This window comes from Opisthocomus hoazin, chromosome 1 (assembly GCF_030867145.1).
Source record: "Opisthocomus hoazin isolate bOpiHoa1 chromosome 1, bOpiHoa1.hap1, whole genome shotgun sequence".
NCBI classification, from domain to species: Eukaryota; Metazoa; Chordata; class Aves; order Opisthocomiformes; family Opisthocomidae; genus Opisthocomus; species Opisthocomus hoazin.
Window position 1 is genome coordinate 156,338,629 of NC_134414.1, and position 23,565 is coordinate 156,362,193.

At 47.3% G+C, this 23,565-nt stretch overlaps 1 protein-coding gene across 9 annotated transcripts in view; it reads left to right on the forward strand.

Moving 5' to 3' along the window:
* The window catches only part of SHISAL1 (shisa like 1), a 304,717-nt gene that overhangs the window by 161,301 nt on the left and 119,851 nt on the right, over positions 1-23,565 (forward strand). For 4 of the 9 annotated variants that reach the window (XM_075443075.1, XM_075443069.1, XM_075443157.1 and 1 more), the window contains 2 exons: positions 7,427-7,544; positions 8,082-8,242. The exons of 2 other annotated variants lie outside the window; for them this stretch is intronic. The gene's annotated coding sequence lies outside the window, so the exon portion shown is untranslated. Of the gene's footprint in view, positions 1-7,423; positions 7,545-8,081; positions 8,243-23,565 lie in introns of all 9 variants that reach the window. 3 more of the 9 variants (XM_075443083.1, XM_075443092.1, XM_075443099.1) reach the window with 2 other exon arrangements.

Sequence of the window (23,565 nt, forward strand, 5' to 3'; positions counted from 1 at the left end):
ATAGCCGCGAATTTGCAGACGGGCAGTTAAAACACAACAGCCCAACATCTGTCTCTGCCTGACCTCCTAGCTTAGTAATTACTCAAAAATGTGTATGTTGAAACTGTCTAGATATGTTAATGGTAGCAACTTATTTTTGTGAGATTAATTTCTGTATTGCCTGCTTAATATGACAAGAACTATAAAAGAACTAATCATAGGCTGTAGGTGTAGCGTATTCGTGGTAGTAATGCAGAACAGCAAAGATAAATGTAATGGTCTTAAAATGAGATCATGAAATATAATAATAGGTTTTCAGTGTGTGATTATAAAACAGGAACAGCACTATCATGTAAATGAATTTAGTATATTTGAACAGTTAGGTGAGCTCGTGAGTGGATAATATAAATAAAGAATATTTTAAACATCCTTATCTCTTAGGAAGGATGAAGCTGACTATAATCAGCTTTCTTTGGGAGCCTCTGTCAGTATGATTTTTTTTTTTGTAAGAACATGAAGAGTACTATAATAGTCCTGAATAAAGAAAATTAGCCAATGATAAGAGTTCTGTTGCAACTAAAGGTGATAAAAAATTCTGGAATTATACTGTGCAAAAAAGGCGAGCCTGTAGAAAACAAACAGGTAATCAGCTTACTGGACTGATGAAAGAAAAGCCAAAAATAGATTTTTTTCTTTAAGTGACAGAATTCCCAGAAACAATTATTTCAGTTCATCAGCTGCTCACCATTCACCAGAGCATTTGTTTTTAAATATTTAAGGATTTTTGTTGCTTTTTTGCGAAATTAAAATTATCTCATTGAAGCATTCAGGCTTGCACAGACGGTGTTTACAGGAGGAGGAGAAAAGATGGATGGTGCCTAAGCAGCTCTAATTTTCTATATTTATTTACAGCTGTGTTTTACTAATGGCTATAGATACAGAAAATAACATCATAATGGGACATAATTCATTACAAGTTTATCTACGCATGGAGTTCTGTTGCAGGATTTGGGCTTCTGTGAGTGACTGCGTATGAATTTAAGAGAAAGCAAGCTCTGACGTTCTTAATCTACTTTTTTTTCCCTCACCCTTATTTAAGAAAGGCCAGAAACATAAAATCTGTTGAACGTTGAAAAAACACTGCAGTTGTTGTAAAGGCCATCCTGACTCTTAGAAAATCCAAATCCAATCTGACACAAAAGCAAAACATTATTCTCATTTTGTTGTTGCTGAGATGCATTGTACAAATTTTGCAAAGGATTCAGGATTTTACTGTTACCCTTCTTGTTTAGGACAACTGTTGGTTAGAATAAGAATAGTTAACGCATTGCTAATTAATCACCTCCCTAACTCATAACAATTTTCTTTTAGGAGGCCATAAATTGTAAGATTTTAAGAAATTATCACCAAGAAATACCAAAGTAGGTGTTCTTTTGGGAAGAGATCTCTACGATTAGAAGCAACATAAGTAATGAATTATGAAAGACTGTGTCTGAAAGTGAAAGTGATGGGGAGTGGCCAGTGGGGACACACAGGGCCTGTGATCTCGTCCCCTGGAATCCACAGCTCGGCGTTTTGTCGGTACGCGACTTCGTATCTGAGGAGGAGGAGATGTTCTGCCCACGTGTGGGTGTTGCTTGTTGCAGGCTGCTGTGGTTGGTTTGCTTGCTTGGAAAAGAGCGGGTGATGAGGAACGCTACCAACTGAAGGCATTGCCTGAAGCAGTCTAACTTTTTAGCCTTGGAAAAAATACGTTCTTCCGAGGTACTGGTAGGTGGACACCAACCATGAGGAGTTGCAATGGAACAATGATATCCCAGACTTAAAAACAATACAAAGAGTAGAATACAGCCTTGTTTCCTGAGCTCTTTCCGACTGACAAGTACTCACAGCAAAATGTTTACAGCAGGGTGAGTGAAGAGCAGAATATCACACGTGGTAAATCGTAACCACCAGCAAAAAGATGACATTGCTCTTCCTGAAGTTGCTCTCTCCCAAAACGAGCGCATCCTTTCGCTCTCCTCCGTGCAGCAAAGGATAATATCTCCTGTAAGAGGACAAGTTAGGGATGTCGCTGTGGGGTATTTTTCTTCATTAAAGTAAAACAAACACAGGTTTATGCTAACCAAACACCTCTGATTTGAAAACTGGTGGGGAGATGAGAACTCCCCCAGCCCTAACGAAGCGGGGCGTGAAGGCTCAGCTTCCCCACCGCAGACACCGCTGCCTACGGGCGAGCCTGGGGGCGTGTGCGGCAGCTGCAAGAGAATTTTCCACAGCCGGTCCTGAGGGTGTTGAATTGTTATTGAAGGGCTGAAAAGGGTCGGTGAAGTACTGCAGGATGAGAGAACCATGTGAAATGCAAGTATTTAATTAGTAGCACCATAAGGATAGCATGTTAAATGCCATCTAGCCTGCCCCTAGCATACCAAGCTAGCATTTAAAATGATTTAATTGTCACCTGTCTGCAGCGCCACAAGCGCCTCCCTTTTTTCTTTTATTCCTAAATAGCTACAGTCTTTTACAATGTCAACGTATTGCTACAGTTGGGGTGGCTGCGTGACTTATTTTGAAGACATTCCGCAGTAACCAGACTTAGAACGCTTTTGGCGTGTAAACACACGTTAACCCTCAAAAGGGGAAAAGAATCCCAGTTTCTTATGCAACAGAAACCCGTTCATCAAACCTGAGTGATAAACGTTCACCTGTGAGTCTGCACCTGACGGCTGGGGCCCGTGGACCCTGACCTAGCGTCTCCGTTTTTCCCCTGCCCTTGACTTCTCCTGACGCAGTCGGGAGCGGTGAACGGCAAACTGCTGAAGACATCGTTTGCTCTCTGCTGAGGTAAGGAGCCTTTTGCAGAATGTGTTGAATCATTTACCTTGCGGCAAAATAAACCTAACACAACAGGACACGGCTTAGACAGCAGCTTTTAGCCAAAACAACAGTGAGATCTGGGCATTTTCAAATCCCCAAGCAAAGTGCATCAGGTCAGATATGTGAACCTTGGGTCTGATTTATCACAAGCCATACCTGCTTCTTGCTACTCCTTCCCTTTTAAAAAAACCTTGTTTTGTAGGCAATTTATGAGTTTCACAAGTGAAACGAGGTTCGTATTTGCAAAAGAAACCTTTTAGGTATTGCTGCTCAGCCTGGTTCCTTATGATCTTTGGCTTGATATGATTTTACTGCGTTAGCGGTTCCCCTCGGCTAGCTCTGCGCATGGGTCAGGAGAGAAAGGAGATTTGGCCCATCCCGTCTCTCTCAGAACTGAATACAGAGCTGATGAAAATCGAGGGCTGCCTTTTCCGCTCGTCTCAGTGGCTGTGGCTCTCCCTCCCAGTGCGCGTGTTTAACGAATGCCATAGTGCCTGGGGGTGCGGAGAGCGGGCTACGCCTCGCGCGCTTGCTGCAGTCCCGCTGTGTGAAGTGGCAGAATAAGCAAGATTCCCCTTAACAGTGTTTTCATAAATGCATTCTTCTGACCTAATACAGGTTTTTCTGTACAATGGATATTTTACAGAGGTATATACTTAAATGGAGAATAAAATACCTAGTGGATAGAAAGTCAAATTTGCCTTAATGAGCACAAGCTCCAGTTCCTAGTGCGGGGGTTGTCTGCTGAACAGCTCGATAAGCAGCTTCATCTCGCCGGGTGCCCGTTCCCCTCCCTGTGGAATGGAGACCTCCTCTGCAGAGCGTGCAGAGATAACGCGACAGGGACAGTACGCTTTGCTTACCTGCACTAGACCTTGTTATCTCCTTAGTGTTGTATATCATCAGGATGGTTAAATAATAACCATGTTTTCATTAATCATATTCGTTACTCCTGGATCTTCCCACCTTTTTATCTTTTCTTTCTCAGCACTCAGTATTTGCAGTCACAGTGGTTTTGTTGAGGGGGTGGGGGTGATTCCCCCATAGCAACTGTGTGTGTGTACAGTGAAGGCTTTGGGGTCGATCCGTCTTAATTAGGGAGCCCCTTGGGAAAGACAGACAAGTCGTCTGCTTATGCTCTGCAGCACTGAACCAAGTTGCAGAGCTCAAAACACGTGAAACGGGCATCAGCGAGGCAGTGCTGCTTAGCAGCGTTTTCTTAGTGGGTTTGTGTCTTATTTTGCTCCCTGTATCAGTGAGCTGAAAGGACCATATGGCACCTAACCTCCAGAAACGGTGGCCAAACTTGGCATTTCTTTATTTTGTCATGAATGCCAGTTTAAAGAAAAGACCAGAAACCAAGAGCTACAACTGAGTGTTTGCTGCAAGCAGTACCTGGAAAAATACCTCTGGCTTGACGTACACAAGAGCTGCAAACGGCTTCACCTTGTTGTCCCGATGATTGATGCCTTCTCTCCCTGCGCAGTCCCTGCCATGGCTGCTGTCAGCAGAATGCGCCTTGTTGCTTCGCCCAACAAATCACTGTTGCCTTCGCAGAGGAACAGCGGTTTGTGCCAGTCCCCACTCTGGCCAGTTCGGCACAGCGAGCGATTTTCCAGACGCTGTGTCGGACCAGTCTAGTGTGATAACTGGGAGCAACAACTGCAGTGCCACCAGACCCCGTGGATCCGGTTTTCTTCTAGTTCACCAGCTCAGGTCTCTTACCACCACAGAGTCTGTGAAGGCAAGACACGAGGGGTCACTGCCCGAGATCGAAAGTGAGCTACCGGCTTCGTAACTGAGTAAATAACACTCGGATAAGCTGAATTTGAAATTTTTGCTCACTTTTCTGTTTTCAGTGCGTAGGAATTTGCATATTATTTAAATGAATAACTTTACAGTTCATAAATCAAAAAGACACTCCTAAACTAGAGCTCATGACAAATGATAACTGCATTTTAACTGAAGTGTTCAATGTTATTTGACGGAAACTCTTAAACCATTTTTCATTTTCCTACACAAGTGACAAAAGTAGTTTTCCCTGTCTGGGTTCCAGTTTTGTTTTGTTTTCTTTTTCTCTGCTCCGCCTATTTACTACATTTACAAAAGATAGAAGGTTAAGGGAAAGGAGGAAGAAAGGAACAAATGTAAAATCTTACTTTTGTTGGTTATTCTTGGCAAAAGCGTGTAATTGATTACTCATTTTTTTGTATATGACTTTAAAAAAAAAAATCGTAGAAAACATGGTGAAACCCCAAGCTAGCTAAAGTTCTGAGACCACGAACAAAAGAACTTCAAAAAAAGAGAGAGAAAACTCAAAATGAAGTGGATGGAAAAAAGGACTCTGTAATTTCGTATCCTCCTTTGTCTGCTGCGTCCTGCACGGCAGCTCCTTTTTTCCAGTGCTGCTCCCTGCCCGCTAGCTTGCCGTGGTCGTGTGGCTACAGCAGACTCCACGTCACCACTCCCTGGGATCCCCGTGGAAAGCGTCTCCCATCTGACGTTGCCTCCATGACCTGCTCTTGTCTCCCGATGGCCGCTCTTCCGGAGGGCATGGCTGTGCACCACTGGTTGCTCGCAGAGGCGAGGTGGTCTCCCTTCCCTCTCTGGTAAGTCCGGCCACGTCGATCAAGGGGTTTCTCGAATACCATGGAAAAGAGAAACCATGCTTTGGGCAACCAAAACAGAAGACAAAGACTAGGCTGCCTCTCATACGGGAAAGGGACAGAAGAAGATGATAGGAGGGGGGCAGAAACGCGAATGTGAGAGGCTAAGTTCATCTTTTCATTTTGTTTATTTGCTTTGCCACTTTTTTTTTTTACATGATATTTTAGTGAAAAAGCTTCTCTAAGTGATGTAGATGTGTTGTATTCCGTTCTGACATGACAGTTTATAACGGCTTTCTTTTCCTTGTAGATACACTTCTCTTCCATATTTCAGTAGTTTCAGTAGTTGCTCAAAATAAAGGAAATTGGAAAGCCTTGAGATATGAGCAGAACGATGGATTTCATTTCAATGAAAAGCCACTTTTGTGTTGTAAAGAGCAAAAATACATTTCGTGCCTTTGAAATTCCCTGACAAGTTCCGGAAGTTTTTTCAAGATGTTAAGCTCATTTATAGCCTGACCTGACACCATCCGAGCTGACGGAAGTCTTCGTGCTGACGTTAGCGTGTTCTGAGTCGGGATCTTGGGCCCCGAGACTCGGTCTCAGTGGTACCAACGTTGTGCAGTGCTTAATTAAATGGAGACTCTGAAATATGCGGTGAGCCACCTGCAGGATCCCAGGACAGCAGTAAGGGGCTTAATACCAAAAAGGAGTAATGGTTTTAGTACCAGTTTTCTCAAATTAACTCTTTAACAATTATTCTAGGTATGGGAGGTATTTTGTCCCTCCGAGTGCTAGGTTTTGTTTCAGTCTACTGCTCACACACAAAATATATACGTAATTCTCAACGCTTTTTATTTCTGTCAAGCTGTTCTGTGTGTTGAAAAGGGTTTGGGGAAGCAGAGGACGTGCTTCACTCAGTCTCTGTTATCTGATGTGTGTTATACCAATTTTCCTTTGCTGTCTCAAGTCCTCAAGTCTAATACGAAGGAAAATACTCTCATCAAAATGAGTGAATCTAGTTGCATTCAGTAAATTGAAATATGTCTTACACATTTTTGTAAGATAAGGTCTTACAGGCCTTGCCTGCCCTAAATATTCAGTCAGGCATTCCCTGAAATGGTGTTCTAGAAACTTCTAACCAGTAAAGATGGCATGAACCACCCAGTCACTAGGAAAACGTCAATTTGGATCTCTCTTTTTGAACTGGCCTCTATCCACTCAGGCAGCAAAAAGATTCATTAGAAGAAACCTCGGCTGCCACAGAAACTTCCAGGGTGGTTGCCTGGGCACGCGCCGGGCACCGGCGAGCCCTGCCGCTTCGTGGGCGTCGAGCGCGCAGCAGCACGCAGACAGGGTCCCTCGTCTTACCGGGGCTCCCTGCAGAGCCCTCAGCGGGGCCGTCTCACAGAGTGAGCTCTCCAGGGTGCAGTGATGGCTACGGAGTCTGGGAGGTCCTGAAAAACTGCTGTACTGTGCATTGTCACCACAGGAACTTCAGCCCTGCCCATCCGAAAGTCTGTCCCCGTCCCCTTGCTGCTGCCTTCTCTTCCCTGCCTCCATGTACATTATTTTTCCATGGTAATAAATTCCGTTGTTTCTACTGGGAAATGTGCTCAGGTACCATAAATCCTGGTCACTGCTTTTACAAGATTGCTTTCCTATTTGCATATTAATAATGATGCTGAGAAATAAGGAGCCTTTAAAGCCAACTCTAAATGAAAACATTTCAAGTTTAGAAGCAACATGTTTTTCATTTCACGAACAGTATGCAGTATTTCTTAGCAGGTAGTGTGGGTAAATTTACATTAATAGGTGTTTGCTGATAACTTACTCTGATTCCCCCCACCACCACCAGGAACTCTGAATCAGTATAGTGAGTTAATTACTTCTGGACTGCAGACAGTAGGTTTGAAACGGAACTTTGGACCAGTCGACATTTTCCTGATTTTGTCTTCCAGCAGCTGTCTTCCAGTGATGGTCTGTGACCGAGCTGAGGAAGCAAGCACACTTCACTGCTAAGCTTCCCATAGAACAAGAATCTGATCCTTTTGGTACAAGTTCAGTCTGTCAAGCAGGAAGGTAAGCTGGAAGCCACAGTGTTATGCAATAGAGATGATTTATACCTGAAAAACAGAAGTGGATTGAATAGTACTTAAAGTGCAATTATGCTCTGAGAAGTGACTTTGGGAAGAGTCATGATCTGACTGAAGAGCTCTGCTATTCAGACTCATTCAGAGTCCTGTCCTGATTTAGGCTGACTCTATGTGTATTTTGCATCACTTTAAATGTATCTTTTTTCCCCTAATATATAAATCAAGAAATATACTCATTATTTTAATGTGAATGCATTTACACTGATAATAATTGATGAGTATACCTAACTAAGCAGTGTCATTTAAAGACCTAATATATTCCTGCTGTTATTTCTATGTTTCCATACATAAATATTTGCAGATATATATATATTATGTATAGTCTACGAATTGTGACAAGTGAACTGAGACAAAAGCCCAGATCATACCTAGTGTAAATAATATGGCTATGAGAGAGAGAAGCAGCTTTTGTCACAGTATCAGCAGAAACACTGAGTCCCACACCCATTCTGCTCCGTTACAGACGGGTCTTTATGCGTAGCTGGAGAGAACAGAGACAAGAGTGAAGGTGCTACAAGCACTGTGGTGAAGAACCTGCAGGTTTCACACAGTGCGAGTCAGCAGAGGAATATCCTGCTCGCCCTTGTCCTCAAGCAGAGGAGCTAAGTCACACACATGTCAAAAGTGAGTACCTGGTACTTCCGCTGAGCTGGGTAGAGTTACTCACACCTCTGTGGCTAGGTATGTCCACAAGTGTTGGCTAGAACTGGCATCTGAGTTTCAGCAAAGTAAATTCACGGTACAGGTGAGCGCAGGAGTGTACACGTGTATGGGTAGGGGAGAGGCAGGTGGACAGACATTCTGAGCACGCTTGCTTTGGAAGGTATTTGAAAGTAATTAACTGCAGACATTCCAACGTATTTGATCCTCGTAAAGTGCTCAAACCCTGATGCTCAACACAATCAACAGCTTTATTACTACACGCTTTTTAGTTACCTAAAAAAAAAATCATAATCAAAGTGTTTTGTAGACTGTATGGCTCTCTTAGTGAGCAGGGACCGCCCTGGCATGTGTTCAGTCTTCGCTTTTACTTCTCCACGTAAGACCTGCTCCAGATGTTTGGCTTATGCAGGTCAGCAATGCCTTCTGCTGGGCTTGATTAATGCGTGACCTGCTTGACTTCTCTATCTAATAATATGCTGGGTGCCCCTCCTGGCACCGAAGGAAAATATCAGATGTGTCATCCCCAGCCCCCAGGGCATTTGTGATGCCGTTGGGCGTCTGGGGCACTGGCGTGGCAGATGTGACGTGGGACTTGCAGGAGACCTGCAGTCTTCTGCTGTGGCAGCTGGTGGCCAGGCAGGATGCCTGGGGGCATTTCAAGGGCGCTGAGGACATACATGCGTGCAATTGGATTGAGCCTTCTGTATCTGGATAATTTCAACGTTAGGTTGAATGAGAAGGACCAATCTCCCGTTCTCCTATCGTCATCTCTAGAGCAAGCTCTCCATTCTAAGCCTCAGACTGCTTTGGGCAGAGTGAATTGGCGTTGCTGAATCTGTCCAAGCAGATGTACCTCAATACGTCTTGAATTTAAATATCAACTTCTACTGCATCACTGAAAAAAAGGCTGATATCCCTGAATGTAGATAAAGCTAGAGAGTAAAATCTTCCTGCTGCTGAACAGGTTAAACACTATTTTAAAGCTGCCAGTAACAAGCACAGAGTAAGTAAGGGTAATTATCAGAATTTTTCCTATTGCTCAAACCCTGGATGTGCAAGCCTCTCAATCTCGTTTTTAACGAACAGCCCAACACAGATGTGTTGGCTCAAGCTTAATGTGGCTGTAACAGATTCATCTGAGGAGTAGCTAAGGCAACCAACTAATTGCACATGCCCAGAGGCTGAACTCAACTTTACTGCCCAGAGGTTCTCAAGTGATTTCAGAATCTTGGACTATCGGGTAACTATGAAAGTGTTTTGCGAATAGTAGACATCTCATTGTAACCACTCAGTGCGTTCATAAGTTGGCATTGTTATTTTTAACAACAACATAAAAATTGAGGACGGTTTCACTGCAATTTCTACCTAAAATGTTCCAAATACTTTGTAAAGTCAGGAATGGAAAGTGTTTAAGCATGATTTCTCAAAATTCAAATAAATGAAGAGACATTCAGCCGAGATTATTGAATCCTATTGTACAAAAGCTGTTTTATTCTTTTGAGGAGGCAATTTAAATCTGGCGTGTATATTGTGTGAAGTATTCTCCAGCTCATCCGTAAGATGTCTGCAGGAGTCGTGTCCTGTCCAAAGCCTGGGAAAAGCAATTAGTGTGAGAAAATTATCCCTACCAGGGTTCTAGCTACCTTGAGGCCTTGTGTTCTTTTTACCCCATTCTTTTTGCTTATAGAAATATAAAGAAATCTTTTGAGTAGAAAAGCATCAGTCAGTTCAAGGATCAAACGTTCTTCCCACATCAGCTCCGTAACGACTTGGTCACACAGCCTTTGCTACGGCACGAAACTGGGCATGGGAGAGCAGGGCTGAGCATCCGGCTCCGCCGAAGCTGCCTTTTCCGCACGGCAGAGAGGTGCGAGAGGGCAGCGGGCTAACGGCCGGGACGCCTGGGGCGCGGGGCAAGGCGCTCAGCTCCCTGCGGAGTGGGACGCTCTGCGCAGCGGCTCCTCGGGCACCCGGCGCTCTGGTCAGAGGTCTCCTTGAGACCGCAGCCGTGCAGACTGGGGACGCTCCCAGCCGTGCTCGTACCTCCCTCCCGTCTGTTCCCGTGGCTGCCAAACCTCGGGTGCAGCACAGCGGCGAAGCGCCTTTGCTGCCTTTGGCTGCGCGCTAACAGGGCAGGAGGCATCACACAGGGCACTCGGGCAGCAGCTCTGGCCGTCGCCGTCCCGCAGGCTGCGTGCTTCTAAACCAGATCCAGGTGGTGCTGCACCTGAGACCTGGAGAGTCTCCTTTTCCATCCGCAGCGGTTGTGATAAAGGAGGCCGTGGGTGCCATTGCAGCCCTCCTTGGAAGGCTCCTTCAGGGGGCCAGTGTGGGGAGCTTCTCCCCACCGTGTAGGCAGAGGCTAAGGTTACCTGAAGGCAACTGCCAAAGTGCTTCAGGCTTTCCAGTTGTGAACTGGCAAGCGATGGCAGTCCGTGACCATGGTGTTCTTCCTCCTCCGCATTTTGATTCCGCCCTAGCTCCTCTTCCTCCAATCGGTTCCTTGCGTCTCTCTGAAATGCCCATATTCCATCCGTACACATTGGCTTATTAGAAATACGGTCGCCACAGATTGCCTGAGCTCTCTGCAGGTTTAAAGCACTTCAGAAACGTGATCTTTTGAGAGCACTCTTGTCTCTTACCTGGACACAGTCCCAGGCTAATGCAGTGACACATCTGTAGGACCGAGGTGATTTGTGCCCGGGTGCTTGAGCTGCACAGTGCAGATATGCCCACCATCATATTGCCACACAGCGTCAATGCGAGTACTGGCCCAGCAGGACTATAAATCGTGCATGGTATATCCATGTGCTTCAGATAAGTATTCCAGCTTGTTAAATTTGCAGCCCTATCTTAGAAGAAGTTTATAGCAGCAAACAGTGAAGCCCTAGCAAATAAACCACTAATTGCATACCCAACTCTTCGCCCTTTCTAAGTAGCAGGAAGGGTAACAGTTGAATTTCCACCCTTTACCAAATGAAAGACCACCTTGAAGCAGGGGGCATCCTCCTTAACTGGGTTAACCATGGGTAGGCTGAAGCCTTCTGTTTCTCTATCAGCAAAACAAAGCATTACACAACCTGTTGTACTGGTGACTCATCCAACTGATAAACAGGTACAACCCTCACCACCTTTTCCTTGCTGCTTCTGTAGAGAATTGCTGCTACTATTCTTTCAGTTTATAAGTAGATTTAACTGTTGGGTAGCCCAGTTGTTTAACCCAAACAATATGGGTTAAAAAAAGAAAAGTTGGCACAGTTGTGGGTTTGTTTGGCTCTTTTCAAGATAACCACCAGGTAATCTCTTCTCTGTTCTCACACCCATCCACGCAGGTCCATTGTATCTGCCTGACACATCTCCTATGCACTCAGGTTGTGTGCTTTTCTCCATGGCCTTCTCTGCTCAGCTCCGCAGCATCCCCAGCTTGTCCTATGGTCCTGCGTAGCTACAGGATAAGATTCAGACCATTCTGCCTTAGAAGTCCATGCAGCGTAAGGCAATAGCAACCGCCAAGCCAAGTTCCTCAGTGCTGGAGAAGGAATGCTGCATAGCCAGGTGACATCTTTTCAGAAGAAGCACCCTAGTGAATCTAATTTTTCTCAGTGTTGTTTTTTTTTCTGCTTAGTGAGTCCAGGCTAAAATCCTGCTGAGGTAGTTAGATGTTTCACACGCAAAGACATCCAACATGACCAAATTTATCAGTTCAGTATTGGTCTGTATAAAGCGGTACTGTTACAAATTACAATGGGAAATCGAAATGCTGTCGTTATACTGATGTAATTACAGTGACTTAGTATGGCTGGAATAGACTGCAGGTACAAGGGAGGGAGTGCATCTCCCTGCCCAGCCTGACCTCTGCCTCTGATGAACCAGAGCTGCCTAGATCCTTGCCTGTTCGGAAACGCATAGTCCGAAGACGTACACCTTTGTAATCCGCTACATGGGTGTCCTCATTCTGCTGGAAGATTCCTTTCCCCTTCCTCTTCCCTTTCCATTTTTTCCTTTTCCTTTTTTTTCCTCTTTTTTTTTCTGTTTCTCTTCCTCTTTTTTTCTCTTTTTTTGTCACCGTCACACTGTGATTATGCTTGTGACTGTGTGAATAGACTGTATTCAGTCTATTATTTGTACGTACCACATCATTACATATAATGGCAGCAGTATAATTATGATGCTACAACAGAAAACACTGGCCGTGTAGGCAAGGCCGTAACAGCAGCCTGAGTGCTGCGAGTTAACCCCCTCGCTCTCCTCCACCACCCTGCCCGGGCCTTTTCTTGGGAGAAGTTGTTACGCAGAATCAGTCGTGTTCACCCTTTCCCAAAGACAAACAATTAGCATCTCGTATTAGCTAAATCAAACAGTTAATTCAGGAATTTAAGCATAGCCAAAAATAATTTCAGCACTGTTCGAACAGTAATGGAAGAACTTTGTTCATCTCCGTTGTGGGATATGATCTGGGTTTATTCCAGTTAAACCCTGGGTGTGTTCTGCAGCCGCATCTGAGCTACGGTGGCCTCCAGGGTTCCGTATCGCCCGAGACCCCTCTGAAACGGGTCTGCGTACCGGGCGCTGTCGTGGAAGGGTTTCACTGCAGCAGCAGCAGCAGTCCCAGCCTCTCTGACGCTCCTCAGGAGCCAACAGCCCTTGGTAACAGCTGGCAGACGGGTGCTGCAGGACTCTATTATCTTATCTAACAGAGGATTTTATGGCTATATTTAGTTTAATTGAAGAATGTCCTAGAAAGGGGCTAATGACAATGTTCATTATCACTATACCAGTTCACATGCAGACAAAATATTAAAAAGAAGAAGGCAGGAAAAAAGTTAATTGGAACCAGAAACTACTTCTGGCAGTGAAAGACCTTTAGCGTTTTTTTGATATGTAGCTCTTCTCTAGTCTCTGCTGATGTGGTCCATCACTAGATCTTTTTCTCCTAGTCCTTTTGAAACTAATGGTCACAAACGTGCTCAATTCCGTTGGGTAAGTATTTGTTTACTTCAGTAATCCCACCAAAATTACATTCGTTCCCCATGGTGGCAACTTGTTTACCGTATATTTCAAAATCTGACTTCTAGATAAAAAGGCTTTGCTTTGCCCTGTGTCTGGGAGAAGAAGCGTTCTCTTCAGAGGAAAAAAATAGCAGAAATCAGGCACGTGTTTTTACTGGTAGGAAGTAATTTTGCATTTTCATTGCCAGATTTCAAAATGGGTTGTTTCACAGTGTCGCGGGAGAATTCAAGCTGGAAGGACTTCAGGAGGTCTCTGGCCAGGCTCCTGCTCAGGGTCAGCGCTGAGGTCTTGGGACATGTCTTCACAGCAGAAAGTGTCAAGCAGAGAGGAACAGAACCCGTGGGCTGGGAGCTGAATTCATGCAGTACCTCGCCCGGGTTCATTAGCCTGGCTGAAAATGAGTGTCACGTCAACGTGGCTCTGTTGCTCCCGACGGGAGCTAGCTCGGGCGCCTCAGCCCGGCGCAGCCATGCTGATCTTGTTTCTGACACCAGCGCCTGGGGAGAGGAGCTGCCCAGAGGTGCTGGTGGAGACACCGCAGAGTCAGGGGTGCTGAGCAGCGTTGCCTCCCAGTAACGAATGCCGTACTTCCCACTATGGGTAAAAATGTTACTGGGTGTATGGCGCGAGGTGCATTTGCCTGGGGAGGGCTGGTACTGGCTGACCTTCGTAGGTTTGGACACTTCTTATGGCTTCTATGGATGGACATCTGCGAGCATCTTAGGCCTTCTCGATGCTCGGAATTGTCGCTCTCATCTTTTGTGTTTGTTTTCCCTGAGATGAGGCCAGTTTCCCTGCATTTTGTAGCTTTCCCAACAACACGCACTGCTTGCATCGGTGGTAGCCAGGTTTTAGTTCATGAACCCCATGGAAAGCTGCGTCGGCTGCGGCAGAGTTCGTGCTGCAGGACCAGTTCCAGCGTCCTCCTGTTGGCACCTCCCTGCCGCGCCTCGCGGATACAGCGTCTGACCCAGCGGGTGCTGTGCTATTCTCGTTCCGTGCCTGGAGGCAGTTTTTCCCCCTGCTGATCTGACTTAGCGGGGAACGGATGAAAGCACACCGAAAGCTGCTTGGACACTTGGTGATTGAAGAGCCTGCTGGCTCGAGGCTCACGCTGTGAAAATGTCACATATCCTAATCACAGAATCACAGAATCACAGAATGGTAGGGGTTGGAAGGGACCTCTGTGGGTCATCTAGTCCAACCCTCCTCGAGTCTCCGGCATCCGCAGCGTCCCGCTCAGAAAGGGAAGCACCGCTGCTGGAGCCTGGCTCAGGTGAGCGATGAATCGCCACTAGCAGTCCCGTTGCTGGTGGGGCTGCGACGCTGCCCTGGCCTGGCAGCCCGGCCCGGCTGAACGCTTCAGTCCCTCGTAACGTTGTGTCACCGGTACCCGCTGCCTTCTCTTTCGGTTTGTCTAAACGAGCTCCATACCCAGTCTGGCGCACAGAGGTCTGCTCGCTCGCGTTCCTACTCGGTTACGTTTAGCCGTAACGGCTGTTATTTCCCCCTCTGAGTTGAGGGAGAGGTTTTGTACCTCTGTAAGCACGAGGGCTTTCGTGGAGTGGGGTCCAGTGAACATCACCTGAAACAGACCTTTCCTTGGGTCTGTGGCGTTGCCTATTGCTGTGCCCTCACGCCCGAAGAAAAAACCTAACCTACTCTTCAGGTAGAGTAAGAGCTATTTTTACTACCAAACATCTAGAAAAGAGCTCTTTCAATAATACATCATTATTTACTGAGACAGCTGTTCTGTCTTTACTGACAAGGGCCGTCTGAGGCCAGGAAGCTGTGTCCGTCCCCAGCGTGCCGTTGCCGGGTCCTGTTCCCACCTCGCCGCGGAGGGCAGGCATGGCCACCGAGCCGTGCGGTAGCCGTGTGCCAGGACACGCACCTGCAGCCGCGCCGGGGCCCAGCCGCCCGCCGGAGCCGGCCCGCGCACCCCGGAGCACGCCAGACACGCGTGCCTGGACCCCCGCGCGTCGCCCCCGGCACACCATCTCGCGCAGCCCCTGCCGCGCTGCGATTCTGCGCTCGCCGAGGAATCGGCCTCTTCCCGCCGTGGTGGGTGGTGGCAAGGCGACGGAGACGCAGATTTTACTGCGCTTCACCGGCGTGCGGCCAGAGTCCCTGTTTGTCTTCTCTGATGTCGCTGGAGGTAGCTCCCAGGTGTAGCTTCAAGAGAATCGCTAGGTGTGGGCATGACAGCTTTGGTTGTCAGGGTATTCCCAGCTTTGCACTGGTTTTTAATTTACTTCAAAAGTTAATACTGCTTGGAAAAATGCCCAGAACTTGGGTGGAGATAGTAATACGCTTTGTGAATCTGACGCTTTTCGCTGGCTGTCAGTAGAACACGTTGCTTCAGTATCCGACAAAACTTCTAAGATTTAGCTTACATAAAGGCATACTTTGTGTGTCATCTACTGCATGACGGCTTCCTGGACCCCAGAAGAAAAGAGCGGGGGCTGAGCGGCGTCTCTGTAGAAGCTATTTGGATCAGCTGCCTTTAAAAATCTTAATGTGATAATAACCCTGATAGTCAGAACGCTCATCCAGCTACGTGAACACGAATGCGAGCCCTACACCCAGGCGTAAGCAACTGCCTGTCCCTGGAGTTGTCTTCCGTGCGTTGTCAGCTAGACAGTTAAATTATCCATACGTTTGTTTCGTGATCCTAAAGCAAAGCGTAACAGGAGATGGTGGAGATCAGAATGTGGACATTAACGGCCCAAATTAATTCTTCCTTACGGATAATGGACTTTAGCTGAAGAGTCACCAAGAATGAGATTATTCCAACAGATACAGGAAATTTTCTCTCACTTTCTGGTGACCAGGTCACAGAATCACAGAATAGTAGGGGTTGGAAGGGACCTTGGACCTTGTCCAGGCGGGTCTTGAATATCTCCAGAGAAGGAGACTCCACAACCTCCCTGGGCAGCCTGTTCCAGTGCTCCGTCACCCTCAGAGGGAAGAAGTTCTTCCTCATGTTCCTAGCTGTGTATCACAGGAGTTGGCGGTGAAGTTGTTATCTCCCAGAAATTAGCCACAGGATGAGACTTCTGGCAGTTAAATTCCTTGTTTCACCATGCTTGTTCTCACAAAGCAGGGAGTGTTGTGTGTTGCGTGGAGGGGGAAGGAGACGTGGACATGAGCTGTCAGAGTTTGGTGTGGGTGAGCTGCCTTCGTGTCGCTGAATGCTGCCTGTCTGCACGGCAACTTTCTAGAAGCTGCAGCATTATCCTAGAATCACCGAACCGTTTGGGTTGGAAGGGACCTTTAAAGCTTGTCTAGCCCGACCCCCCTGCAGTGAGCAGGGACATCTTTAACTAGATCAGGTTGCTCAGAGCCCCATCCAACCTGACCTTGAGTGTTTCTAGGGATGGGGCATTGACCACCTCTCTGGGCAGCCTGTGCCAGGGTTTTGCCACCCTCATCATAAAATATTTCTTCCTTGTATCCAGTCTAAACCTACCCTCCCTTAGTTTAAAACAATTACCCCTTGTCATATAGTAACAGGCCCTGCTAAAAAGCTTATCCCCATCTTTCTCATAAGCCCTCTTCAGGTACTGGCAGGCTGCTGTAAGGTCTCCCTGTAGCCTTCTCTTCTCCAACCTCAACAGCCCCAACTCTCTTGGCCTGTGATCACAGGAGAGGTGCTCCAACTCTTGGATCATTGCTGAGGCCTCCTCTGGACCCACTCCCACAGGTCCATGTCCTTCTTGTACTGAGGGCTCCGGAGCTGGAAGCAGGACTCCAAGTGGGGTCTCACCAGAGCAGAGTAGAGGGGCAGAATCACCTCTCTCGACCTGCTGGCCACGCTGCTTTGTGGCAATTAGAAGTGACCCTCAAGGGAAGAGGAGCAAGCTGATTGTATTTTCTATTTCCAACCCACCCCATACCATGGAAGATTATACTATCATGTATATGGGTCTTCTGGGGCATTAATATGGGCCTTCTGGGGAATCTGTGCTGGAGCAGCCATGCTCTGCCGCCTCTGAGGAGCAGGTGAGGAACGTGGTCTGCCTGTAATTGTCCACATGAAATTCTGTCCTCGGGAGAGGACATGAGTACGCACACAAATGGTAAGTCTGCTTAAGAGACGGCAGGCTTTTCACACAGCTGTCAGTGACGCAGCCTGTTCTGCATGCGTTTCAGATAACCAGGGCAAACTCTTGGATTAAACAATGCTGAGCAAAGGCAAAGGTGGATAATTTTAAAGTCATATGAGTTGCTCTATAAATGTCTGTTATCCTCCGCGAGGCTTTTGTGTCAATACAAAGTGCCACACGGTGTAGCAGTGTGTGTTTGTTTCCTTCTGTAAAGGCCAATTCTCAAGGCAAGACAAATGGCAGATGAGCAGATCCTTGTAGCCAAATATTTGCCAAAAGGAAAATCAATCTTTTTTTTTTTAATCCTCTCCTTCTACTATTTTCTCTTGTCTGCACTAGTTCACTTCAAAGCTTAGCAGAAGCCTGGAGCAATGTCCCTTATTTCCTGCGCCCCCGCTCAGGCAGAGCGATACCTGCTGCGCTAGGTCAGGCCCAGAACTGTTCTGGGAGGTCTGGTTGCTTTATGTGGCCAATAACACGGCCAATAATGATGACTCCCCAAACATTGCTTCTGTACCGTTATCCCAAGGCGAGTCATGGAAATCATCCTGTCCCCGACCTCCGCTCAGAGGGTGAGTTTCCTCCGTGGAAGGAGCTCTGCTTATCCCTCCGTGTCTCCGTCTGCTCTCTCACGTACAGCAGGCTCCAGCGGCGGATGCTGCAGGCCGGGCAGGGGGCTGCAGGCTGCCGTTAGCTGGCTGCGTTGCAAAGGGGAAGAAGATTCAGGAAGTCTTTTTTTATCTTCCTCCTTTTAGTGCTGCCCAATTCCCTAACTCCTTGATGGAAAGGAAAACGTGATTTGGTTCAGGCTGGGCTCTGCTGCCTGTGCAGTGGGAGCCTGGAAGGTGGCTGGCTCGGGAGGACAGAGGTGACCTCAGTCCCAGCCTGAGCAGTGGCCCAGGCAAGACCAGCCAGGAGACCAAGGCCTGCTCAAAAGCAAACTCACCAGATTTGAGAAGCTCAAGGGGAAATATGTGAGCATTTGCACTTTTACCATCCATACAGCATCTGACAAGACAAAAAAGAGCCAAGCTCTCAGGGTTAAAGCAACTGTTAAAGTTACTAGAAAGTGGGGAACAAACAAACAAAATTGTAGCTTTGTCTGATTTCTGTGATTCTTGGAAAGGTGAGCTTAGTTTCCCTGCTTATAAGAGGTATCTTAGAGTTCTGTCCCACAGGTTAACCTTGCAGATATTTTATTTATGACATCTAACGAATCTGTCATGCTAGGTTTCTTTTGGAAGGAAGGACAAGGGCAGAGATGTTCTTGCCAAACGCAGATTAATTCAAGATATTAACAGTACACCCAACCCATTTATACTGAAATGGATTAATATTAATCCCATCATTAGTAGTGTAACTCTCTAAAAAAGTATAACACAGAAGACAGTTAACAGGAGCAAAGTTCTAAGGTTTAGAAGTGAATCTTGTAAGCAGTAATGGCCGTTTAAAGCTGTTGAAATTTTAATTGGAAAGATGCTGATAATGTAACATCACCTGTAGAACCTGTGTCTCTGTATGAGCTGAACACGGGTGGCAAACCCACCCGAGAGGAAATCCCTGCTGTTGCCACCTCTTTGGAAACGTCTGGACACTTTGGGTGCTCCTTTGCACGCCGGTTTACCCGTGTTTGAGTACTGATTAATCCTCAGCAAGATGCTTCTTCCGGAGGTTGGTGCAAAGAGAAGAGACGAAACAGAGCATCCTCTCTGGTCCCTTTTATGAAGTATCTACCAGAATGAATATTCTACCTGCAGGCCTGGCTATTATCTCTTGTTATCGCACCAAATATGCAATGTTTTGAGAGAAAAGAACGGAACCTTCTCTTCTCTTGTTATCCCAGCAAATACGCAATGTTTGGAAAGAAAAGAACGGAACCTTCTCTTCTCTTGTTATCCCACCAAATATGCAATGTTTTGAAAGAAAAGAACATAACCTTCACACAGGATAGACAGAAAAATGTTCACAAATGTTTTCCATGGTGTGCCTCGTATCAGAGGAGACATACCTCTCACAGTAAAGGAAATTCAGTTCGGTACCAGATGCTTCTAGTATGAATAAGTGAGTTAAGACCTTGCTGGCACAAAAACAAGCTGTATTTTTATTACCTAGTTGCATTCAGATTATATAATGCCTTTTTTTAGAATGTCGATACCAGGGCAAGTGTTGTGAATTGCATTCTGGATTTGCCACTTTGAAATTATTTTCGTGTTTCTCATGTCGTGATTTGCAGAGAAGCTCCCCTCCCTCCCGGACCTCTGGCAGACGCTTCCGTTCTCCGCCTCCGCTGCTGCCGGGAAGGAAGCGTTCACGAATCTGAGCAGGCTTCCCCTGCGTGTGCGTGGCGGGGTGCGAGGGGGCTTGGGCGGCGGGAGGGAGCGGGAGCCAAGCGCAGCAGAGGCAGCAGCGCCGTGGAACGGGCGAGCGTCGCGGCGTGAGCTGTGCCTGGCCGAAGACCCCGCGGCGGTGTTGGTGGATTTACCTACCTGCAGATGTTAGAATCCTGCTGAGTTTTGGGGGTTTTTACAAGCAGTTTAATCGCTTTAACAGCGCTCTGTTCCATATTAAAATAATCTTTCTCAAGATCGTTGGTAATTGCCCCTATCTGTTTTGGTTCAGTAATTATTTATTACTGCAGCAAGGGAGGAGGCTTGGTGGTGTTCGGCTTGGTGTACACCCCTGAAAGGCCCTGTCCCCACCGCAGGAGGTCTGCAAAAGCAATCTTCTTTCTTTTGCACTCGTGTCGCTCCACCCCAGCTCTGACAGGATAAGAAAAGCGGGATATTGCTTTATGACTTGCAATTATTAAATTACCAGAGCTTTGAAAATTTCTGCTTGCAACTGTCTGTGTGATCTTTTTAATCCATCTGAACCAAGAAGTAAAATTGGCTTAAAGAAACGACCATGGTACCCAGCTGATGTGCAGTAACAGAAATTCCAGTACATCATTTGCTTTGGGTTATGTGACCACGGGCTTACGCGTGCCGGAGCAGTTTTTGTGCTGGTGTTACCTCTGGTAGCCCTCTGAGGCTGCAATAGTTACGTGTGCCTGGTTGTACTGATAGCAGCCGCCGCGTGGAGCTTCGCAGCATTTGTCAATACTTCTCCCTTTACCTTGTAGGTAATAGTAATAGTGAAAAACCACCTGTATGTCCAGGTAGCCGTGCTGTAGGAAGCAATCTGCTTCGTGGCTTGCTTTGTCGTGAAAGCGGGTGCGCCGTGTGCGAGCACGTGAAGAAGACATTTGAACGAGAGCAGAAGGAATGCTTTCTGCAGCAGAAGCCTGACTGTTAGAGCAGCACCAGCCCCTTGGTGGGAAGACCCTGCGGGTCTTTGCGAAGCAGAGGAGCGTGGCTCTGCTCGTGCCCCAGAGGGGAAAGGTGGGTTGTTGATGGGTGGGACGGGTGCTGAAGGCATCTACGTGCCAATGGCAACGCTGGGCAGCAGATCAGGTCTCCCGAGTCCCACTCCAACGCTCCACGCAATTTCTCACCGTAGGGCTTTGTGAAACCTGGTTTGGTTTTTTCTTTTTGCTGTTTTTGTGGGCTTGTGGTCTCTGAAAATGGAGACTGGTTGGTATCCCCCTTTGGTGCTCGCCCTCGCACATATCGGGTAAGCTCACGCGTATCTGTGCCACTGACATAGCAGCTTGCGGAGCTCTTTCTACTAACAGTGGAAAAAAAACCAAACCCATTTCTATTAACAGTCTTCCTGACAGCTGGGGGTTGATTTTCTGTGTTCCGTGTCTTTGCTGTGGAGCAAGGTGCTTTGTGTGGCAGTGAGTTTTTATGAGGTCTAGCTGTCTTTAGGCTGATGAATCCCACAGAACTCCCTGTCACCTGAACGGTACCGTGGAAGGCACATCTGCGCGTAACGCGCTGTGACGGAGCGATCACTGACCCCCCTGAACAGCAAAGCCACTCTGTCCTCAGTTCTGTTCTCTCACCAGCTTTGACAGCTGCTGTCCCACTAGTAAATCCTTCGCAGCTGGTAGTGTCCAGAAACACTTCTGAATGGTTTCAGAAAGGGTCCCAAATGCTTTATTCCATGAGTAGCACCACCATCTCAACTTCTGCCACAGAGGCTCTGAGAACTCCATTTTCACCTTCTTGAAAGGCTTTAGCCTCTTTGTAAGTTACTTTATTAATAATACATAATTTAATTTTTCTATTCCTGACTTAAATAAAATTTTAAGCGCTGCGGTGATGTCTGATGTATGAGCTGAAAGCTGCTCAGAGGAAATTCGTGAAGACTCGCCATTAGTTTTCAGGCTACGAGGATGGTGAGGGGACTGGAACATCTCCCCTACGAGGAGAGGTTGAGGGAACTGGGCTTGTTCAGCCTGGAGAAGGCTGAGAGGGGACCTAATAAACGCTTACAAATATCTGAAGGGTGGGTGTCAGGAGGATGGGGCCAAGCTCTTTTCAGTGGTGCCCAGTGACAGGACAAGGGGCAATGGGCACAAACTGAAGCAGAGGAAGCTCCAGCTGAACCCGAGGAAGAACTTCTTCCCTCTGAGGGTGACGGAGCCCTGGCCCAGGCTGCCCAGGGAGTTTGTGGAGTCTCCTTCTTGGAGATATTCCAGCCCCGCCTGGACAAGGTCCTGTGCAGCCTGCTGTAGGTGACCCTGCTTCGGCAGGGGGGTTGGACTAGATGACCCACAGAGGTCCCTTCCAACCCCTACTATTCTGTGATTCTGTGATTCTGCTTTTCCACACTGCCTCCATTTTTTTATCACTGGTCCTAAGTGACACTGACCAAACTTCCTTTGACCGCATTCTGTCGTTCCCAGCAGCGACAGGAGCCCCTGTCAGCAGTGGCAGCAGCCGTACAGCTAAGCCGAGGACAGGGAAGCGCCATCGGAACTTGGTTGTCCTAAGCTCTGTGCTTGGGCTCTCGCGGCCCCGAGTCGCGGTGCACCTTGCTCTTTCTCGGGCGTCTCCGAGAGGGATGCTCAGCCTCCCCAGGCTGCCCGAGCGCTTAACGCTTTTCGCTTTGTGCTGTGGAACGAGCCGGGATCCAATTCCAGCCGGCGCGGTACAGGCACGGTGCTTTGCGGTGGTTGTTACGCTGCAGCTGGAGAGCCCCTGGCACAGAGTGAGATGGAGTCAGAGGTGAAAGCTGCTTCAGAGGCTGTGTTGATTCCCGGGTTTATTGTGCGAGAATTGGGCCTGGTAGCTGTTGAAAGCAGCAGAAAAGATCCTCTTCTGCAGGCAGTACGGCTGCTGCGTGAGGCGTCTGCCAGGTTGGTGGCTGTGCAGACCAAACCCTCCCCTTCACGGGACAGTAACATCACACGCCGGCACGGACAGCACGCGCTGTTCCTCGCCGACCGCTGCGTCTCTTACCCAAAGGGCGTCATCTGCAAGGAGAGTCAGTGTTTTGCCCGCATCCTAAGTGCACTCCTGGGTGGTTTTGCTGTTTGAGAGGCCTAAAAAAAGAGTTTGCTGTTTCCCTTAGCTTGATACTTTGCTTGATTTTAATGGCATGTGCTGGAGTTTCTTTCCTATAATTCAGTCTGATACTGTATAATCCCTCAACCTCATCCTTTTACTCCCTTCCACCAAATACATTCAAAAACAAGTTTTCCAGCTCATTATCCCATCAATGCTTGAGAAAGGGTCTTCAGTCTTCTGTCTTAGTAAGAACTGACACTTAATTACATGCTTCCTAATCTGATTAGCAGAGGTGAAGAGGGCTCTTAAAGATGTTTGGAGTATTTTGATAGAAATCAACAGTCTGAGACTGCAGACTCTGTTGTGGTGGAGCTGAACAAGGTGCGGGTGACAGCTACGGCGCGCTGCCGGTGCTGCTGTGCAGCAGGGTTCCTGTGTCCCACCTCTCAGTCAGTTACCTGGAGATAAGCTCAGTGACTGGTACACATCTTGTCCTCTTCCAGAAATGCTTCTAGAAAAGTTACTTCTCACAGGCACCGACCTTTCCTTGGAAGGAAGAGGTAGTCAGTGATGATGCCCTGCAGTTGGCTGGTTCTGTACTGCGTAACAAACGTGCTGAAGTTACACACGGTGTGAAGTTGCACACCCTATAGCTCAGTGAGGGCAGCAGCAGACTTCAGTTATTTGATCCCAAAGCAAACCACCTTATAGCAATTCAAAGAGTGGCTGAAGTTGGAGATCGTCTGGCCCAGCCCCCTGCTCAGGTAGG